General features: G+C 43.2%; 1 pseudogene; it reads left to right on the forward strand.

Annotated features, from left to right (window-relative positions):
* The first annotated feature begins 1,323 nt into the window (after positions 1-1,323).
* Positions 1,324-24,064, forward strand: part of LOC121584268 — a 30,787-nt pseudogene continuing 8,046 nt past the window's right edge.

Raw genomic sequence — 24,064 nt, forward strand, 5'->3', positions numbered from 1 at the left:
CCAAAAGGCTCCTTAACAGCTTCTACCTCCAAGCCATAAAACTGTTGAACAGTTAATCAAATGGCCACCCAGACTATTTGCACTGCCCCCCTTTTTTTTCACTGACTCTTTTACACTGGCTCTATGCACACTCACTGGACTCTACCCACTCACTGGACTCTACCCACTCACTGGACTCTACCCACTCACTGGACTCTACCCACTCACTGGACTCTACCCACTCACTGGACTCTACCCACTCACTGGACTCTACCCACTCACTGGACTCTACCCACTCACTGGACTCTACCCACTCACTGGACTCTACCCACACACTCACACATAGTACACTGACACTCCAACACATACATACACACACACACACACGCTCACATGCACATGCATATTGACAACACACACAGACACACTTTCACATGCTGCTGCTACTCTGTTTATTATCTATCCTGATTGCCTAGTCACTTTTACCCCTACCACAGGAGGTTGGTGTTACCTTAATTGGGGAGGATGAGCTCGTGGTAATGGATGGAGGGGAATGAGTGGAATGGTATCACATACATCAAACACATGGTTTCCATGGTTTCCATGTGTTTGATGCCATTTCATTCGCTCAGCCATTATTAGGAGCCGTCCTCCCCTCACCAGCCTCCACTGAGCCCTACATACCTATACCCCTATATATTCACCTCAACTGCCTCAAACACATTGACTCCATACCGGTGCTCCTTGTCTATAGTCTCCTTATTGTTATGTTATTGTGTTACTATTTGTTTTTTGTCAAGGCACTGTAGCCTATGGTATACAAACAAACAAACTGCTGCATCGATTTATTGCACTGTGGTTAAATAAGGCTTATTCTATAGACTTCAGCACGTTGCTGTCCGTTTTATGAACTCCAGTACTCATTATCCCATCCGAGTAACCGTTCAATGTAAACGTTTAATTAAGGGTGTGGCTTTCATTGTCCCGGTAGAGTTATGGCTATACGGAACACTGGATGGAACCTCCCTCTCTCTCCCCGGGGATTGGCTGATCGGTGATGCGCAAAACAGTATCTAGTTACTCGCCTCCCTGACTGCGTGTCAGATGGCGGCTGATGCACGTCTTTATTGCCAGGGGGACAGGAGAGGTAGAGGTGGATCCAACCAGCACCTCCTACCATCATGTCCTGACATTCACTGCTCTCTACTCTGTCTGTCCCGGGCCGCCCCCTTATCAGATGCACCTCCAGCACCTTGGGGAGGCAAAGTAGCGAGACTATGTGTGTGTGTGTGTGTGTGTGACTAACTGACTGACTGGCTGGCTGACTGGCTGACGGTGTGAGAAATGAATGGTTACGGATCTTCCTACCTGTACATGGGGGCCCGGTGACACAGGCCCGAGCACGCCTCCAGAGGACCCCCAAGTGCGCGCTGTTGTCGTACCACGCGTCCTGTCCTGGCTTAAGGGCCACAAGCGCTATTGCCACTTCAAGGACTGTACCTGTGAGAAATGCATCCTGATCATCGAGAGGGAGCGGGTCATGGCGGCGCAGGTGGCGCTCCGCAGACAGCAGGCCAACGACAGTCTGGAGGGCCTCATCCCGGAGTCTCTGAGAGCTCTGCCCGGCATCACGGTGGGGGGCGGGTAACCTGGGCCTGCCGCCCTGCTCTGGAGACCTCCGGTGGACATTGGAACAGACTGCCAACACGCAGGGTAAGCTCTAATAATAATAATAATACATTATGTATTTACTTTTATTGATAAAACACATTTCATTAAAAAAGAGATCTTAAATGTCCTGTTTGAATATGGGTAATAGGAAAACTTAGCAACAAGAGAATGGATGTTTACTGGTTTCAAAAAGTACGCTTAATAACAACAACAACATTTTAACATTGTTGTCATTATTTCTATAGGTTGTAGGATTTATCTTTATCAAAAATATTGAAGATATTAAAAACTGCAAGAGTCATTAATGCAGTCACTATCATACTATTGTCCCCAGAGTCATGTCCACGATGACTTTACAGACGTCTACTAAATATAATAGGTTCACCTTTGTGGCAGAGAACACATAGAGATCATTTAAATAAGTTCCTAAAAACGAAAGTAATAAACAGTTAGCTCTGCTAAAAACCGTGGATGTACATTGTAAATTCCAGGGTTTTCTCGTGCATTATAAGGAGCCCCTATACCACATCTTGATAAATATGGACTTTTATTTTAAGAAATGACTAGAAATTATTTGGGAGCAGATAAGAGTGTTCTAAATGTTTTAGTGAACATTGCAGCAGTAATTTATATACATTTTAGTATTCTAACCTACTTTCATTCGTTTCAGCATTACTTGCTATTTATTTTCATGTATTGGCCTAATAGTTTTATTATTGTGAATGTGTCTATATAAATGTTTCATCAAAATATGCATTTTTATAAATGTTTTATCATAAAAAGGGTTTTACTTTTATAGCCATATAGTCACAGGCTAATTAGCATAAACCGACAATTCGTTGTTTGTTGGGCTACTGAAATTAAAATAACATCTCACATATTATGATCAAAAACATTTGTATTTCTCTTTTTATTCTACATTATTTCACCCAGGGAGAGATTGTGCACTTTTTCCTCAGATTTTATCAGCCAATTATCAATATGACAATGTTTAAAATAAAGTTATTATTTTCATAATAATCAATCTAGAGGCCTTCCTCTAGAGGGGATTTTAAACAATAATGCCTACATTATCATATCGATCATTGGCTATTTGTTTGAGGAATCAAAAAGACAAGTTTCAAGTGAATGCATTATCCCTGTGTGGGTCAGTTACTGTATATTTCATGTAGTTTCAAAAATATAGGACAATAGGTTGTTTTGAGAACAGTATTGTCCAGAGATAGGATAGAACACAAGGACAGAACGCGGGGCAGGCAGGTGAAATTGGTATTGACTTCACATCAGATCCATTTCAGTGTGAGCGATGAAGGCGTGTCATTAGAAAGATTACAGTACTCCAGACTGGACAGGTTCTAATCAAATATAATCGCCATCATTTCTGCATGAGGTCAACTCTCAGTGAAATGTTACCAAGCAACAGCCAATCTGTTTACAACATGTGGTAAATTACCATCCAAGAGAGATCCCTCACTGACAGACACTCAGCACTTCCTGCTAACAGCTTTTCACAGAAGAAAAAAGTTAATGGTCATAAATTGCAGAGTTGTAGACAAGTTGATCATCTGTGTAGCAGCTGGCTCTACTAGACCTCTATGGTGCTGAGTAGCCTCTACTATACCTCTACTATACCTCTATGTTGCTGAGTAGCCTCTACTATACCTCTATGTTGCTGAGTAGCCTCTACTATACCTCTACTATACCTCTATGGTGCCTAGTAGCCTCTACTAGACCTCTATGGTGCTGAGTAGCCTCTACTATACCTCTATGTTGCTGAGTAGCCTCTACTAGACCTCTATGTTGCTGAGTATTATCTACTATACCTCTACTATACCTCTATGTTGCTGAGTAGCCTCTACTATACCTCTATGTTGCTGAGTAGCCTCTACTATACCTCTATGTTGCTGAGTAGCCTCTACTAGACCTCTATGTTGCTGAGTAGCCTCTACTAGACCTCTATGTTGCTGAGTAGCCTCTACTAGACCTCTATGTTGCTGAGTAGCCTCTACTATACCTCTACTACACCTCTATGTTGCTGAGTAGCCTCTACTATACCTCTACTATACCTCTATGTTGCTGAGTAGCCTCTACTATACCTCTATGTTGCTGAGTAGCCTCTACTATACCTCTACTATACCTCTATGTTGCTGAGTAGCCTCTACTATACCTCTACTATACCTCTATGTTGCTGAGTAGCCTCTACTATACCTCTATGTTGCTGAGTAGCCTCTACTATACCTCTATGTTGCTGAGTAGCCTCTACTAGACCTCTATGTTGCTGAGTAGCCTCTACTATACCTCTACTACACCTCTATGTTGCTGAGTAGCCTCTACTATACCTCTACTATACCTCTATGTTGCTGAGTAGCCTCTACTATACCTCTATGTTGCTGAGTAGCCTCTACTAGACCTCTATGTTGCTGAGTAGCCTCTACTATACCTCTATGTTGCTGAGTAGCCTCTACTATACCTCTACTATACCTCTATGTTGCTGAGTAGCCTCTACTATACCTCTACTATACCTCTATGTTGCTGAGTAGCCTCTACTAGACCTCTATGTTGCTGAGTAGCCTCTACTATACCTCTATGTTGCTGAGTAGCCTCTACTATACCTCTATGTTGCTGAGTAGCCTCTACTATACCTCTATGTTGCTGAGTAGCCTCTACTATACCTCTACTATACCTCTATGTTGCTGAGTAGCCTCTACTATACCTCTACTATACCTCTATGTTGCTGAGTAGCCTCTACTATACCTCTACTATACCTCTATGTTGCTGAGTAGCCTCTACTATACCTCTATGTTGCTGAGTAGCCTCTACTATACCTCTATGTTGCTGAGTAGCCTCTACTATACCTCTATGTTGCTGAGTAGCCTCTACTATACCTCTACTATACCTCTATGTTGCTGAGTAGCTAAACCTCTACTATACCTCTATGTTGCTGAGTAGCCTCTACTATACCTCTATGTTGCTGAGTAGCCTCTACTATACCTCTATGTTGCTGAGTAGCCTCTACTATACCTCTACTATACCTCTATGTTGCTGAGTAGCCTCTACTATACCTCTACTAGACCTCTATGTTGCTGAGTAGCCTCTACTATACCTCTATGTTGCTGAGTAGCCTCTACTATACCTCTATGTTGCTGAGTAGCCTCTACTAGACCTCTATGTTGCTGAGTAGCCTCTACTATACCTCTACTAGACCTCTATGTTGCTGAGTAGCCTCTACTATACCTCTATGTTGCTGAGTAGCCTCTACTATACCTCTACTAGACCTCTATGTTGCTGAGTAGCCTCTACTATACCTCTATGTTGCTGAGTAGCCTCTACTATACCTCTACTAGACCTCTATGTTGCTGAGTAGCCTCTACTATACCTCTATGTTGCTGAGTAGCCTCTACTAGCACTATACCTCTATGTTGCTGAGTAGCCTCTACTATAAGCCTCTACTATACCTCTATGTTGCTGAGTAGCCTCTACTATACCTCTATGTTGCTGAGTAGCCTCTACTATACCTCTATGTTGCTGAGTAGCCTCTACTATACCCTACTATACCTCTATGTTGCTGAGTAGCCTCTACTATACCTCTATGTTGCTGAGTAGCCTCTACTATACCTCTATGTTGCTGAGTAGCCTCTACTATACCTCTAACACCCTCTATGTTGCTGAGTAGCCTCTACTATACCTCTATGTTGCTGAGTAGCCTCTACTATACCTCTACTAGACCTCTATGTTGCTGAGTAGCCTCTACTATACCTCTATGTTGCTGAGTAGCCTCTACTATACCTCTACTAGACCTCTATGTTGCTGAGTAGCCTCTACTATACCTCTATGTTGCTGAGTAGCCTCTACTAGACCTCTATGTTGCTGAGTAGCCTCTACTATACCTCTATGTTGCTGAGTAGCCTCTACTATACCTCTATGTTGCTGAGTAGCCTCTACTATACCTCTATGTTGCTGAGTAGCCTCTACTATACCTCTATGTTGCTGAGTAGCCTCTACTATACCTCTATGTTGCTGAGTAGCCCTCTACTATACCTCTATGTTGCTGAGTAGCCTCTACTATACCTCTACAGACCTCTATGTTGCTGAGTAGCCTCTACTATACCTCTATGTTGCTGAGTAGCCTCTACTATACCTCTATGTTGCTGAGTAGCCTCTACTATAGACCTCTATGTTGCTGAGTAGCCTCTACTATACCTCTATGTTGCTGAGTAGCCTCTACTATACCTCTACTAGACCTCTATGTTGCTGAGTAGCCTCTACTATACCTCTATGTTGCTGAGTAGTCCTCTACTATACCTCTATGTTGCTGAGTAGCCTCTACTATACCTCTACTATACCTCTATGTTGCTGAGTAGCCTCTACTATACCTTGGAGTGCCTCTACTATACCTCTATGTTGCTGAGTAGCCTCTACTATACCTCTATGTTGCTGAGTAGCCTCTACTAGACCTCTATGTTGCTGAGTAGCCTCTACTATACCTCTATGTTGCTGAGTAGCCTCTACTATACCTCTATGTTGCTGAGTAGCCTCTACTATACCTCTACTAGACCTCTATGTTGCTGAGTAGCCTCTACTATACCTCTATGTTGCTGAGTAGCCTCTACTATACCTCTATGTTGCTGAGTAGCCTCTACTATACCTCTATGTTGCTGAGTAGCCTCTACTATACCTCTACTAGACCTCTATGTTGCTGAGTAGCCTCTACTATACCTCTATGTTGCTGAGTAGCCTCTACTATACCTCTATGTTGCTGAGTAGCCTCTACTATACCTCTACCTTATGTTGCTGAGTAGCCTCTACTATACCTCTATGTTGCTGAGTAGCCTCTACTATTACCTCTATGTTGCTGAGTAGCCTCTACTATACCTCTACTATACCTCTATGTTGCTGAGTAGCCTCTACTATACCTCTATGTTGCTGAGTAGCCTCTACTATACCTCTATGTTGCTGAGTAGCCTCTACTATACCTCTATGTTGCTGAGTATTCTCTACCATACCTCTACTAGACCTCTATGGTGCTGAGTAGCCTCTACTATACCTCTATGTTGCTGAGTAGCCTCTACTATACCTCTATGTTGCTGAGTAGCTTCTACTATACCTCTATGTTGCTGAGTAGCTTCTACTATACCTCTATGTTGCTGAGTAGCCTCTACTATACCTCTATGTTGCTGAGTAGCCTCTACTATACCTCTATGTTGCTGAGTAGCCTCTACTATACCTCTATGTTGCTGAGTAGCCTCTACTATACCTCTATGTTGCTGAGTAGCCTCTACTATACCTCTATGTTGCTGAGTAGCCTCTACTATACCTCTATGTTGCTGAGTAGCCTCTACTATACCTCTATGTTGCTGAGTAGCCTCTACTATACCTCTATGTTGCTGAGTAGCCTCTACTATACCTCTATGTTGCTGAGTAGCCTCTACTATACCTCTATGTTGCTGAGTAGCCTCTACTATACCTCTATGTTGCTGAGTAGCCTCTACTATACCTCTATGTTGCTGAGTAGCCTCTACTATACCTCTACTATACCTCTATGTTGCTGGAGTAGCCTCTACTATACCTCTACTAGACCTCTATGTTGCTGAGTAGCCTCTACTATACCTCTATGTTGCTGAGTAGCCTCTACTATACCTCTATGTTGCTGAGTAGCCTCTACTATACCTCTACTATACCTCTATGTTGCTGAGTAGCCTCTACTATACCTCTATGTTGCTGAGTAGCCTCTACTAGACCTCTATGTTGCTGAGTAGCCTCTACTATACCTCTATGTTGCTGAGTAGCCTCTACTATACCTCTATGTTGCTGAGTAGCCTCTACTATACCTCTATGTTGCTGAGTAGCCTCTACTATACCTCTATGTTGCTGAGTAGCCTCTACTATACCTCTATGTTGCTGAGTAGCCTCTACTATACCTCTACTATACCTCTATGTTGCTGAGTAGCCTCTACTATACCTCTATGTTGCTGAGTAGCCTCTCCCTCTACTATACCTCTATGTTGCTGAGTAGCCTCTACTAGACCTCTATGTTGCTGAGTAGCCTCTACTATACCTCTATGTTGCTGAGTAGCCTCTACTATACCTCTATGTTGCTGAGTAGCCTCTACTATACCCTACTATGTTGCTGAGTAGCCTCTACTATACCTCTATGTTGCTGAGTAGCCTCTACTATACCTCTATGTTGCTGAGTAGCCTCTACTATACCTCTATGTTGCTGAGTAGCCTCTACTATACCTCTATGTTGCTGAGTAGCCTCTACTATACCTCTATGTTGCTGAGTAGCCTCTACTATACCTCTATGTTGCTGAGTAGCCTCTACTATACCTCTATGTTGCTGAGTAGCCTCTACTATACCTCTATGTTGCTGAGTAGCCTCTACTATACCTCTATGTTGCTGAGTAGCCTCTACTATACCTCTACTATACCTCTATGTTGCTGAGTAGCCTCTACTATACCTCTATGTTGCTGAGTAGCCTCTACTATACCTCTATGTTGCTGAGTAGCCTCTACTAGACCTCTATGTTGCTGAGTAGCCTCTACTATACCTCTATGTTGCTGAGTAGCCTCTACTATACCTCTATGTTGCTGAGTAGCCTCTACTATACCTCTATGTTGCTGAGTAGCCTCTACTATACCTCTATGTTGCTGAGTAGCCTCTACAACCTCTACTATACCTCTATGTTGCTGAGTAGCCTCTACTATACCTCTATGTTGCTGAGTAGCCTCTACTAGACCTCTATGTTGCTGAGTAGCCTCTACTATACCTCTATGTTGCTGAGTAGCCTCTACTATACCTCTATGTTGCTGAGTAGCCCTACTATCTACTATACCTCTATGTTGCTGAGTAGCCTCTACTATACCTCTATGTTGCTGAGTAGCCTCTACTATACCTCTATGTTGCTGAGTAGCTCTACTATACCTCTACTATACCTCTATGTTGCTGAGTAGCCTCTACTATACTCTACTAGACCTCTATGTTGCTGAGTAGCCTCTACTATACCTCTATGTTGCTGAGTAGCCTCTACTATACCTCTATGTTGCTGAGTAGCCTCTACTATACCTCTACTAGACCTCTATGTTGCTGAGTAGCCTCTACTATACCTCTATGTTGCTGAGTAGCCTCTACTATACCTCTATGTTGCTGAGTAGCCTCTACTATCCTCTACTAGACCTCTATGTTGCTGAGTAGCCTCTACTATACCTCTATGTTGCTGAGTAGCCTCTACTATACCTCTATGTTGCTGAGTAGCCTCTACTATACCTCTATGTTGCTGAGTAGCCTCTACTATACCTCTACTAGACTCTATGTTGCTGAGTAGCCTCTACTATACCTCTATGTTGCTGAGTAGCCTCTACTATACCTCTATGTTGCTGAGTAGCCTCTACTATACCTCTACTAGACCTCTATGTTGCTGAGTAGCCTCTACTATACCTCTATGTTGCTGAGTAGCCTCTACTATACCTCTATGTTGCTGAGTAGCCTCTACTATACCTCTATGTTGCTGAGTAGCCTCTACTATACCTCTATGTTGCTGAGTAGCCTCTACTATACCTCTATGTTGCTGAGTAGCCTCTACTATACCTCTATGTTGCTGAGTAGCCTCTACTATACCTCTATGTTGCTGAGTAGCCTCTACTATACCTCTATGTTGCTGAGCTAGCCTCTACTATACCTCTATGTTGCTGAGTAGCCTCTACTATACCTCTATGTTGCTGAGTAGCCTCTACTAGACCTCTATGTTGCTGAGTAGCCTCTACTATACCTCTATGTTGCTGAGTAGCCTCTACTAGACCTCTATGTTGCTGAGTAGCCTCTACTATACCTCTATGTTGCTGAGTAGCCTCTACTATACCTCTACTAGACCTCTATGTTGCTGAGTAGCCTCTACTATACCTCTATGTTGCTGAGTAGCCTCTACTATACCTCTATGTTGCTGAGTAGCCTCTACTAGACCTCTACTAGACCTCTATGTTGCTGAGTAGCCTCTACTATACCTCTATGTTGCTGAGTAGCCTCTACTATACCTCTATGTTGCTGAGTAGCCTCTACTATACCTCTATGTTGCTGAGTAGCCTCTACTATACCTCTATGTTGCTGAGTAGCCTCTACTATACCTCTATGTTGCTGAGTAGCCTCTACTATACCTCTATGTTGCTGAGTAGCCTCTACTATACCTCTATGTTGCTGAGTAGCCTCTACTATACCTCTACTAGACCTCTATGTTGCTGAGTAGCCTCTACTATACCTCTATGTTGCTGAGTAGCCTCTACTATTACCTCTATGTTGCTGAGTAGCCTCTACTATACCTCTATGTTGCTGAGTAGCCTCTACTATACCTCTATGTTGCTGAGTAGCCTCTACTATACCTCTATGTTGCTGAGTAGCCTCTACTATACCTCTATGTTGCTGAGTAGCCTCTACTATGACCTCTATGTTGCTGAGTAGCCTCTACTATACCTCTATGTTGCTGAGTAGCCTCTACTATACCTCTATGTTGCTGAGTAGCCTCTACTATACCTCTATGTTGCTGAGTAGCCTCTACTATACCTCTACTATACCTCTATGTTGCTGAGTAGCCTCTACTATACCTCTATGTTGCTGAGTAGCCTCTACTATACCTCTATGTTGCTGAGTAGCCTCTACTATACCTCTACTATACCTCTATGTTGCTGAGTAGCCTCTACTATACCTCTACTAGACCTCTATGTTGCTGAGTAGACCTCTACTATACCTCTATGTTGCTGAGTAGCCTCTACTATACCTCTATGTTGCTGAGTAGCCTCTACTAGACCTCTATGTTGCTGAGTAGCCTCTACTATCCTCTACTATACCTCTATGTTGCTGAGTAGCCTCTACTATACCTCTATGTTGCTGAGTAGCCTCTACTATACCTCTATGTTGCTGAGTAGCCTCTACTATACCTCTATGTTGCTGAGTAGCCTCTACTATACCTCTATGTTGCTGAGTAGCCTCTACTATACCTCTATGTTGCTGAGTAGCCTCTACTATACCTCTATGTTGCTGAGTAGCCTCTACTATACCTCTATGTTGCTGAGTAGCCTCTACTATACCTCTATGTTGCTGAGTAGCCTCTACTATACCTCTATGTTGCTGAGTAGCCTCTACTATGACCTCTATGTTGCTGAGTAGCCTCTACTATACCTCTATGTTGCTGAGTAGCCTCACCTCTACTATACCTCTATGTTGCTGAGTAGCCTCTACTATACCTCTACTAGACCTCTATGTTGCTGAGTAGCCTCTACTATACCTCTATGTTGCTGAGTAGCCTCTACTATACCTCTATGTTGCTGAGTAGCCTCTACTATACCTCTATGTTGCTGAGTAGCCTCTACTATACCTCTATGTTGCTGAGTAGCCTCTACTAGACCTCTATGTTGCTGAGTAGCCTCTACTATACCTCTATGTTGCTGAGTAGCCTCTACTATACCTCTATGTTGCTGAGTATTCTCTACTATACCTCTACTAGACCTCTATGTTGCTGAGTAGCCTCTACTATACCTCTATGTTGCTGAGTAGCCTCTACTATACCTCTATGTTGCTGAGTAGCCTCTACTATACCTCTATGTTGCTGAGTAGCCTCTACTATACTCTACTAGACCTCTATGTTGCTGAGTAGCCTCTACTATACCTCTATGTTGCTGAGTAGCCTCTACTATACCTCTATGTTGCTGAGTAGCCTCTACTATACCTCTACTATACCTCTATGTTGCTGAGTAGCCTCTACTATACCTCTATGTTGCTGAGTAGCCTCTACTATACCTCTATGTTGCTGAGTAGCCTCTACTATACCTCTATGTTGCTGAGTAGCCTCTACTATACCTCTACTATACCTCTATGTTGCTGAGTAGCCTCTACTATACCTCTATGTTGCTGAGTAGCCTCTACTATACCTCTATGTTGCTGAGTAGCCTCTACTATACCTCTACTATACCTCTATGTTGCTGAGTAGCCTCTACTATACCTCTATGTTGCTGAGTAGCCTCTACTATACCTCTATGTTGCTGAGTAGCCTCTACTATACCTCTATGTTGCTGAGTAGCCTCTACTATACCTCTATGTTGCTGAGTAGCCTCTACTATACCTCTACTAGACCTCTATGTTGCTGAGTAGCCTCTACTATACCTCTATGTTGCTGAGTAGCCTCTACTATACCTCTATGTTGCTGAGTAGCCTCTACTATACCTCTACTAGACCATATATGTTGCTGAGTAGCCTCTACTATACCTCTACTAGACCTCTATGTTGCTGAGTAGCCTCTACTATACCTCTATGTTGCTGAGTAGCCTCTACTAACCTCTATGTTGCTGAGTAGCCTCTACTATACCTCTATGTTGCTGAGTAGCCTCTACTATACCTCTACTAGACCTCTATGTTGCTGAGTAGCCTCTACTATACCTCTATGTTGCTGAGTAGCCTCTACTATACCTCTATGTTGCTGAGTAGCCTCTACTATACCTCTATGTTGCTGAGTAGCCTCTACTATACCTCTATGTTGCTGAGTAGCCTCTACTATACCTCTATGTTGCTGAGTAGCCTCTACTATACCTCTATGTTGCTGAGTAGCCTCTACTATACCTCTATGTTGCTGAGTAGCCTCTACTATACCTCTACTATACCTCTATGTTGCTGAGTAGCCTCTACTATACCTCTATGTTGCTGAGTAGCCTCTACTATACCTCTATGTTGCTGAGTAGCCTCTACTATACCTCACAACCTCTATGTTGCTGAGTAGCCTCTACTATACCTCTATGTTGCTGAGTAGCCTCTACTAGACCTCTATGTTGCTGAGTAGCCTCTACTATACCCTCTATGTTGCTGAGTAGCCTCTACTATACCTCTATGTTGCTGAGTAGCCTCTACTATACCTCTATGTTGCTGAGTAGCCTCTACTATATCTACAACCTCTATGTTGCTGAGTAGCCTCTACTATACCTCTACTATACCTCTATGTTGCTGAGTAGCCTCTACTATGACCTCTATGTTGCTGAGTAGCCTCTACTATACCTCTATGTTGCTGAGTAGCCTCTACTATACCTCAAGACTCTATGTTGCTGAGTAGCCTCTACTATACCTCTATGTTGCTGAGTAGCCTCTACTAGACCTCTATGTTGCTGAGTAGCCTCTACTATACCTTTATGTTGCTGAGTAGCCTCTACTATACCTCTATGTTGCTGAGTAGCCTCTACTATACCTCTATGTTGCTGAGTAGCCTCTACTATACCTCTACTAGACCTCTATGTTGCTGAGTAGCCTCTACTAGACCTCTATGTTGCTGAGTAGCCTCTACTATACCTCTATGTTGCTGAGTAGCCTCTACTATACCTCTACTATACCTCTATGTTGCTGAGTAGCCTCTACTATACCTCTATGTTGCTGAGTAGCCTCTACTATACCTCTATGTTGCTGAGTAGCCTCTACTATACCTCTATGTTGCTGAGTAGCCTCTACTATACCTCTATGTTGCTGAGTAGCCTCTACTAGACCTCTATGTTGCTGAGTAGCCTCTACTAGACCTCTATGTTGCTGAGTAGCCTCTACTATACCTCTACTAGACCTCTATGTTGCTGAGTAGCCTCTACTATACCTCTACTATACCTCTATGTTGCTGAGTAGCCTCTACTATACCTCTATGTTGCTGAGTAGCCTCTACTATACCTCTATGTTGCTGAGTAGCCTCTACTATACCTCTACTAGACCTCTATGTTGCTGAGTAGCCTCTACTATACCTCTATGTTGCTGAGTAGCCTCTACTATACCTCTATGTTGCTGAGTAGCCTCTACTATACCTCTATGTTGCTGAGTAGCCTCTACTATACCTCTATGTTGCTGAGTAGCCTCTACTATACCTCTATGTTGCTGAGTAGCCTCTACTATACCTCTACTATACCTCTATGTTGCTGAGTAGCCTCTACTATACCTCTATGTTGCTGAGTAGCCTCTACTATACCTCTATGTTGCTGAGTAGCCTCTACTATACCTCTATGTTGCTGAGTAGCCTCTACTATACCTCTATGTTGCTGAGTAGCCTCTACTATACCTCTATGTTGCTGAGTAGTTTTCCTCTACTATACCTCTATGTTGCTGAGTAGCCTCTACTATACCTCTATGTTGCTGAGTAGCCTCTACTATACCTCTATGTTGCTGAGTAGCCTCTACTATACCTCTATGTTGCTGAGTAGCCTCTACTATACCTCTACTATACCTCTATGTTGCTGAGTAGCCTCTACTATACCTCTATGTTGCTGAGTAGCCTCTACTATACCTCTATGTTGCTGAGTAGCCTCTACTATACTCTACTAGACCTCTATGTTGCTGAGTAGCCTCTACTAGACCTCTATGTTGCTGAGTAGCCTCTACTATACCTCTATGTTGCTGAGTAGCCTCTACTATACCTCTATGTTGCTGAGTAGCCTCTACTATACCTCTATGTTGCTGAGTAGCCTCTACTATACCTCTATGTTGCTGAGTAGCCTCTACTATACCTCTACTAGTCATGCTGAGTAGCCTCTACTATACCTCTACTAGACCTCTATGTTGCTGAGTAGCCTCTACTATACCTCTACTATACCTCTATGTTGCTGAGTAGCCTCTACTATACCTCTATGTTGCTGAGTAGCCTCTACTATACCTCTACTAGACCTCTATGTTGCTGAGTAGCCTCTACTATACCTCTATGTTGCTGAGTAGCCTCTACTATACCTCTACTATACCTCTATGTTGCTGAGTAGCCTCTACTATACCTCTATGTTGCTGAGTAGCCTCTACTATACCACCTCTATGTTGCTGAGTAGCCTCTACTATACCTCTATGTTGCTGAGTAGCCTCTACTATACTACTAGACCTCTATGTTGCTGAGTAGCCTCTACTATACCTCTATGTTGCTGAGTAGCCTCTACTATACCTCTATGTTGCTGAGTAGCCTCTACTATACCTCTATGTTGCTGAGTAGCCTCTACTATACCTCTATGTTGCTGAGTAGCCTCTACTATACCTCTACTATACCTCTATGTTGCTGAGTAGCCTCTACTATACCTCTATGTTGCTGAGTAGCCTCTACTATACCTCTATGTTGCTGAGTAGCCTCTACTATACCTCTATGTTGCTGAGTAGCCTCTACTATACCTCTATGTTGCTGAGTAGCCTCTACTATACCTCTATGTTGCTGAGTAGCCTCTACTATACCTCTACTATACCTCTATGTTGCTGAGTAGCCTCTACTATACCTCTATGTTGCTGAGTAGCCTCTACTATACCTCTATGTTGCTGAGTAGCCTCTACTATACCTCTACTAGACCTCTATGTTGCTGAGTAGCCTCTACTATACCTCTATGTTGCTGAGTAGCCTCTACTAGACCTCTATGTTGCTGAGTAGCCTCTACTATACCTCTATGTTGCTGAGTAGCCTCTACTATACCTCTATGTTGCTGAGTAGCCTCTACTATACCTCTACTATACCTCTATGTTGCTGAGTAGCCTCTACTATACCTCTATGTTGCTGAGTAGCCTCTACTATACCTCTATGTTGCTGAGTAGCCTCTACTATACCTCTACTATACCTCTATGTTGCTGAGTAGCCTCTACTATACCTCTACTAGACCTCTATGTTGCTGAGTAGCCCTCTACTATACCTCTATGTTGCTGAGTAGCCTCTACTATACCTCTATGTTGCTGAGTAGCCTCTACTATACCTCTATGTTGCTGAGTAGCCTCTACTATACCTCTATGTTGCTGAGTAGCCTCTACTATACCTCTATGTTGCTGAGTAGCCTCTACTATACCTCTACTAGACCTCTATGTTGCTGAGTAGCCTCTACTATACCTCTATGTTGCTGAGTAGCCTCTACTATACCTCTATGTTGCTGAGTAGCCTCTACTAGACCTCTATGTTGCTGAGTAGCCTCTACTATACCTCTATGTTGCTGAGTAGCCTCTACTATACCTCTATGTTGCTGAGTAGCCTCTACTATACCTCTATGTTGCTGAGTAGCCTCTACTATACCTCTATGTTGCTGAGTAGCCTCTACTATACCTCTATGTTGCTGAGTAGCCTCTACTAGACCTCTATGTTGCTGAGTAGCCTCTACTATACCTCTATGTTGCTGAGTAGCCTCTACTATACCTCTACTATACCTCTATGTTGCTGAGTAGCCTCTACTATCCTCTACTAGACCTCTATGTTGCTGAGTAGCCTCTACTATACCTCTATGTTGCTGAGTAGCCTCTACTATACCTCTATGTTGCTGAGTAGCCTCTACTATACCTCTATGTTGCTGAGTAGCCTCTACTATACCTCTACTATACCTCTATGTTGCTGAGTAGCCTCTACTAGACCTCTATGTTGCTGAGTAGCCTCTACTAGACCTCTATGTTGCTGAGTAGCCTCTACTATACCTCTACTAGACCTCTATGTTGCTGAGTAGCCTCTACTATACCTCTATGTTGCTGAGTAGCCTCTACTATACCTCTATGTTGCTGAGTAGCCTCTACTATACCTCTATGTTGCTGAGTAGCCTCTACTATACCTCTATGTTGCTGAGTAGCCTCTACTATACCTCTATGTTGCTGAGTAGCCTCTACTAGACCTCTATGTTGCTGAGTAGCCTCTACTATACCTCTATGTTGCTGAGTAGCCTCTACTATACCTCTATGTTGCTGAGTAGCCTCTACTATACCTCTATGTTGCTGAGTAGCCTCTACTATACCTCTATGTTGCTGAGTAGCCTCTACTATACCTCTACTATACCTCTATGTTGCTGAGTAGCCTCTACTATACCTCTATGTTGCTGAGTAGCCTCTACTATACCTCTACTATACCTCTATGTTGCTGAGTAGCCTCTACTATACCTCTATGTTGCTGAGTAGCCTCTACTATACCTCTACTAGACCTCTATGTTGCTGAGTAGCCTCTACTATACCTCTATGTTGCTGAGTAGCCTCTACTATACCTCTATGTTGCTGAGTAGCCCATACCTCTACTATACCTCTATGTTGCTGAGTAGCCTCTACTATACCTCTATGTTGCTGAGTAGCCTCTACTATACCTCTATGTTGCTGAGTAGCCTCTACTATACCTCTATGTTGCTGAGTAGCCTCTACTATACCTCTACTATACCTCTATGTTGCTGAGTAGCCTCTACTAGACCTCTATGTTGCTGAGTAGCCTCTACTATACCTCTATGTTGCTGAGTAGCCTCTACTATACCTCTACTATACCTCTATGTTGCTGAGTAGCCTCTACTATACCTCTATGTTGCTGAGTAGCCTCTACTATACCTCTACTAGACCTCTATGTTGCTGAGTAGCCTCTACTAGACCTCTATGTTGCTGAGTAGCCTCTACTATACCTCTATGTTGCTGAGTAGCCTCTACTATACCTCTATGTTGCTGAGTAGCCTCTACTATACCTCTATGTTGCTGAGTAGCCACCTCTACTAGACCTCTATGTTGCTGAGTAGCCTCTACTATACCTCTACTAGACCTCTATGTTGCTGAGTAGCCTCTACTATAGCCTCTACTATACCTCTATGTTGCTGAGTAGCCTCTACTAGACCTCTATGTTGCTGAGTAGCCTCTACTATACCTCTATGTTGCTGAGTAGCCTCTACTATACCTCTATGTTGCTGAGTAGCCTCTACTATACCTCTACTATACCTCTATGTTGCTGAGTAGCCTCTACTATACCTCTATGTTGCTGAGTAGCCTCTACTATACCTCTATGTTGCTGAGTAGCCTCTACTATACCTCTATGTTGCTGAGTAGCCTCTACTATACCTCTATGTTGCTGAGTAGCCTCTACTATACCTCTATGTTGCTGAGTAGCCTCTACTATACCTCTATGTTGCTGAGTAGCCTCTACTATACCTCTATGTTGCTGAGTAGCCTCTACTATACCTCTATGTTGCTGAGTAGCCTCTACTATACCTCTATAGACCTCTATGTTGCTGAGTAGCCTCTACTATACCTCTATGTTGCTGAGTAGCCTCTACTATACCTCTACTATACCTCTATGTTGCTGAGTAGCCTCTACTATACCTCTATGTTGCTGAGTAGCCTCTACTATACCTCTATGTTGCTGAGTAGCCTCTACTATACCTCTATGTTGCTGAGTAGCCTCTACTATACCTCTATGTTGCTGAGTAGCCTCTACTATCTCTACTAGACCTCTATGTTGCTGAGTAGCCTCTACTATACCTCTATGTTGCTGAGTAGCCTCTACTATACCTCTATGTTGCTGAGTAGCCTCTACTATACCTCTATGTTGCTGAGTAGCCTCTACTATACCTCTATGTTGCTGAGTAGCCTCTACTATACCTCTACTAGACCTCTATGTTGCTGAGTAGCCTCTACTATACCTCTATGTTGCTGAGTAGCCTCTACTATACCTCTATGTTGCTGAGTAGCCTCTACTATACCTCTATGTTGCTGAGTAGCCTCTACTAACCTCTACTATACCTCTATGTTGCTGAGTAGCCTCTACTATACCTCTATGTTGCTGAGTAGCCTCTACTATACCTCTATGTTGCTGAGTAGCCTCTACTATACCTCTACTATACCTCTATGTTGCTGAGTAGCCTCTACTATACCTCTATGTTGCTGAGTAGCCTCTACTATACCTCTATGTTGCTGAGTAGCCTCTACTATACCTCTATGTTGCTGAGTAGCCTCTACTATACCTCTATGTTGCTGAGTAGCCTCTACTATACCTCTACTAGACCTCTATGTTGCTGAGTAGCCTCTACTATACCTCTATGTTGCTGAGTAGCCTCTACTATACCTCTATGTTGCTGAGTAGCCTCTACTAGACCTCTACTATACCTCTATGTTGCTGAGTAGCCTCTACTATACCTCTACTATACCTCTATGTTGCTGAGTAGCCTCTACTATACCTCTATGTTGCTGAGTAGCCTCTACTAGACCTCTATGTTGCTGAGTAGCCTCTACTATACCTCTATGTTGCTGAGTAGCCTCTACTATACCTCTACTATACCTCTATGTTGCTGAGTAGCCTCTACTAGACCTCTATGTTGCTGAGTAGCCTCTACTATACCTCTATGTTGCTGAGTAGCCTCTACTATACCTCTATGTTGCTGAGTAGCCTCTACTATACCTCTATGTTGCTGAGTAGCCTCTACTATACCTCTATGTTGCTGAGTAGCCTCTACTATACCTCTATGTTGCTGAGTAGCCTCTACTATACCTCTATGTTGCTGAGTAGCCTCTACTATACCTCTATACCTCTATGTTGCTGAGTAGCCTCTACTATCCTCTACTAGACCTCTATGTTGCTGAGTAGCCTCTACTATACCTCTATGTTGCTGAGTAGCCTCTACTATACCTCTACTATACCTCTATGTTGCTGAGTAGCCTCTACTATACCTCTATGCTGCTGAGTAGCCTCTACTATACCTCTATGTTGCTGAGTAGCCTCTACTAAGTGAGCCTCTACTATACCTCTATGTTGCTGAGTAGCCTCTACTATACCTCTATGTTGCTGAGTAGCCTCTACTATACCTCTATGTTGCTGAGTAGCCTCTACTATACCTCTATGTGGCCTCTACTATACCTCTATGTTGCTGAGTAGCCTCTACTACTTAACCTCTATGTTGCTGAGTAGCCTCTACTATACCTCTATGTTGCTGAGTAGCCTCTACTATACCTCTATGTTGCTGAGTAGCCTCTACTATACCTCTACTATACCTCTATGTTGCTGAGTAGCCTCTACTAGACCTCTATGGTGCTGAGTAGTCCTCTACTATACCTCTATGTTGCTGAGTAGCCTCTACTATACCTCTATGTTGCTGAGTAGCCTCTACTATACCTCTATGTTGCTGAGTAGCCTCTACTATACCTCTATGTTGCTGAGTAGCCTCTACTATACCTCTATGTTGCTGAGTAGCCTCTACTATACCTCTATGTTGCTGAGTAGCCTCTACTATACCTCTATGTTGCTGAGTAGCCTCTACTATACCTCTACTAGACCTCTATGTTGCTGAGTAGCCTCTACTATACCTCTATGTTGCTGAGTAGCCTCTACTATACCTCTATGTTGCTGAGTAGCCTCTACTATACCTCTACTAGACCTCTATGTTGCTGAGTAGCCTCTACTATACCTCTATGTTGCTGAGTAGCCACTCTACTATACCTCTATGTTGCTGAGTAGCCTCTACTATACCTCTATGTTGCTGAGTAGCCTCTACTATACCTCTATGTTGCTGAGTAGCCTCTACTATACCTCTATGTTGCTGAGTAGCCTCTACTATACCTCTATGTTGCTGAGTAGCCTCTACTATACCTCTACTAGACCTCTATGTTGCTGAGTAGCCTCTACTATACCTCTATGTTGCTGAGTAGCCTCTACTATACCTCTATGTTGCTGAGTAGCCTCTACTATACCTCTACTATACCTCTATGTTGCTGAGTAGCCTCTACTAGACCTCTATGTTGCTGAGTAGCCTCTACTATACCTCTATGTTGCTGAGTAGCCTCTACTATACCTCTATGTTGCTGAGTAGCCTCTACTAGACCTCTATGTTGCTGAGTAGCCTCTACTATACCTCTATGTTGCTGAGTAGCCTCTACTATACCTCTACTAGACCTCTATGTTGCTGAGTAGCCTCTACTATACCTCTATGTTGCTGAGTAGCCTCTACTATACCTCTATGTTGCTGAGTAGCCTCTACTATACCTCTATGTTGCTGAGTAGCCTCTACTATACCTCTACTATACCTCTATGTTGCTGAGTAGCCTCTACTATACCTCTACTAGACCTCTATGTTGCTGAGTAGCCTCTACTATACCTCTATGTTGCTGAGTAGCCTCTACTATACCTCTATGTTGCTGAGTAGCCTCTACTATACCTCTATGTTGCTGAGTAGCCTCTACTATACCTCTATGTTGCTGAGTAGCCTCTACTATACCTCTATGTTGCTGAGTAGCCTCTACTATACCTCTATGTTGCTGAGTAGCCTCTACTATACCTCTATGTTGCTGAGTAGCCTCTACTATACCTCTACTATACCTCTATGTTGCTGAGTAGCCTCTACTATACCTCTATGTTGCTGAGTAGCCTCTACTATACCTCTATGTTGCTGAGTAGCCTCTACTATACCTCTACTATACCTCTATGTTGCTGAGTAGCCTCTACTATACCTCTACTAGACCTCTATGTTGCTGAGTAGCCTCTACTATACCTCTATGTTGCTGAGTAGCCTCTACTAGACCTCTATGTTGCTGAGTAGCCTCTACTATACCTCTATGTTGCTGAGTAGCCTCTACTATACCTCTACTATACCTCTATGTTGCTGAGTAGCCTCTACTATACCTCTATGTTGCTGAGTAGCCCCTCTACTAGACCTCTATGTTGCTGAGTAGCCTCTACTATACCTCTATGTTGCTGAGTAGCCTCTACTATACCTCTATGTTGCTGAGTAGCCTCTACTATACCTCTATGTTGCTGAGTAGCCTCTACTATACCTCTACTAGACCTCTATGTTGCTGAGTAGCCTCTACTATACCTCTATGTTGCTGAGTAGCCTCTACTATACCTCTACTATACCTCTATGTTGCTGAGTAGCCTCTACTATACCTCTATGTTGCTGAGTAGCCTCTACTATACCTCTATGTTGCTGAGTAGCCTCTACTATACCTCTATGTTGCTGAGTAGCCTCTACTATACCTCTATGTTGCTGAGTAGCCTCTACTATACCTCTACTATACCTCTATGTTGCTGAGTAGCCTCTACTATACCTCTATGTTGCTGAGTAGCCTCTACTATACCTCTATGTTGCTGAGTAGCCTCTACTATACCCTCTACTATACCTCTATGTTGCTGAGTAGCCTCTACTATACCTCTACTATACCTCTATGTTGCTGAGTAGCCTCTACTATACCTCTATGTTGCTGAGTAGCCTCTACTAGACCTCTATGTTGCTGAGTAGCCTCTACTAGACCTCTATGTTGCTGAGTAGCCTCTACTATACCTCTACTATACCTCTATGTTGCTGAGTAGCCTCTACTATACCTCTATGTTGCTGAGTAGCCTCTACTATACCTCTATGTTGCTGAGTAGCCTCTACTATACCTCTATGTTGCTGAGTAGCCTCTACTATACCTCTATGTTGCTGAGTAGCCTCTACTATACCTCTACTATACCTCTATGTTGCTGAGTAGCCTCTACTATACCTCTACTAGACCTCTATGTTGCTGAGTAGCCTCTACTATACCTCTATGTTGCTGAGTAGCCTCTACTATACCTCTATGTTGCTGAGTAGCCTCTACTATACCTCTACTAGACCTCTATGTTGCTGAGTAGCCTCTACTATACCTCTATGTTGCTGAGTAGCCTCTACTATACCTCTATGTTGCTGAGTAGCCTCTACTATACCTCTATGTTGCTGAGTAGCCTCTACTATACCTCTACTATACCTCTATGTTGCTGAGTAGCCTCTACTATACCTCTATGTTGCTGAGTAGCCTCTACTATACCTCTATGTTGCTGAGTAGCCTCTACTATACCTCTATGTTGCTGAGTAGCCTCTACTATACCTCTATGTTGCTGAGTAGCCTCTACTATACCTCTATGTTGCTGAGTAGCCTCTACTATACCTCTATGTTGCTGAGTAGCCTCTACTAGACCTCTATGTTGCTGAGTAGCCTCTACTATACCTCTACTAGACCTCTATGTTGCTGAGTAGCCTCTACTATACCTCTATGTTGCTGAGTAGCCTCTACTATACCTCTATGTTGCTGAGTAGCCTCTACTATACCTCTATGTTGCTGAGTAGCCTCTACTATACCTCTACTATACCTCTATGTTGCTGAGTAGCCTCTACTATACCTCTACTATACCTCTATGTTGCTGAGTAGCCTCTACTATACCTCTATGTTGCTGAGTAGCCTCTACTATACCTCTATGTTGCTGAGTAGCCTCTACTATACCTCTACTAGACCTCTATGTTGCTGAGTAGCCTCTACTATACCTCTATGTTGCTGAGTAGCCTCTACTATACCTCTATGTTGCTGAGTAGCCTCTACTATACCTCTATGTTGCTGAGTAGCCTCTACTATACCTCTACTAGACCTCTATGTTGCTGAGTAGCCTCTACTATACCTCTATGTTGCTGAGTAGCCTCTACTATACCTCTATGTTGCTGAGTAGCCTCTACTATACCTCTATGTTGCTGAGTAGCCTCTACTATACCTCTATGTTGCTGAGTAGCCTCTACTATACCTCTATGTTGCTGAGTAGCCTCTACTATACCTCTATGTTGCTGAGTAGCCTCTACTATACCTCTATGTTGCTGAGTAGCCTCTACTATACCTCTATGTTGCTGAGTAGCCTCTACTATACCTCTATGTTGCTGAGTAGCCTCTACTATACCTCTATGTTGCTGAGTAGCCTCTACTATACCTCTATGTTGCTGAGTAGCCTCTACTATACCTCTATGTTGCTGAGTAGCCTCTACTATACCTCTATGTTGCTGAGTAGCCTCTACTATACCTCTACTATACCTCTATGTTGCTGAGTAGCCTCTACTATACCTCTATGTTGCTGAGTAGCCTCTACTATACCTCTATGTTGCTGAGTAGCCTCTACTATACCTCTACTATACCTCTATGTTGCTGAGTAGCCTCTACTATACCTCTATGTTGCTGAGTAGCCTCTACTATATAGACCTCTATGTTGCTGAGTAGCCTCTACTATACCTCTATGTTGCTGAGTAGCCTCTACTATACCTCTACTATACCTCTATGTTGCTGAGTAGCCTCTACTATACCTCTATGTTGCTGAGTAGCCTCTACTAGACCTCTATGTTGCTGAGTAGCCTCTACTATACCTCTATGTTGCTGAGTAGCCTCTACTATACCTCTATGTTGCTGAGTAGCCTCTACTATACCTCTACTATACCTCTATGTTGCTGAGTAGCCTCTACTATACCTCTACTATACCTCTATGTTGCTGAGTAGCCTCTACTATACCTCTATGTTGCTGAGTAGCCTCTACTATACCTCTATGTTGCTGAGTAGCCTCTACTATACCTCTACTAGACCTCTATGTTGCTGAGTAGCCTCTACTATACCTCTACTAGACCTCTATGTTGCTGAGTAGCCTCTACTATACCTCTATGTTGCTGAGTAGCCTCTACTATACCTCTACTATACCTCTATGTTGCTGAGTAGCCTCTACTATACCTCTATGTTGCTGAGTAGCCTCTACTATACCTCTACTATACCTCTATGTTGCTGAGTAGCCTCTACTATACCTCTACTAGACCTCTATGTTGCTGAGTAGCCTCTACTATACCTCTACTATACCTCTATGTTGCTGAGTAGCCTCTACTATACCTCTACTATACCTCTATGTTGCTGAGTAGCCTCTACTATACCTCT

The sequence above is a fragment of the Coregonus clupeaformis genome, chromosome 16 (assembly GCF_020615455.1).
Source record: "Coregonus clupeaformis isolate EN_2021a chromosome 16, ASM2061545v1, whole genome shotgun sequence".
NCBI lineage: Eukaryota > Metazoa > Chordata > Actinopteri > Salmoniformes > Salmonidae > Coregonus > Coregonus clupeaformis.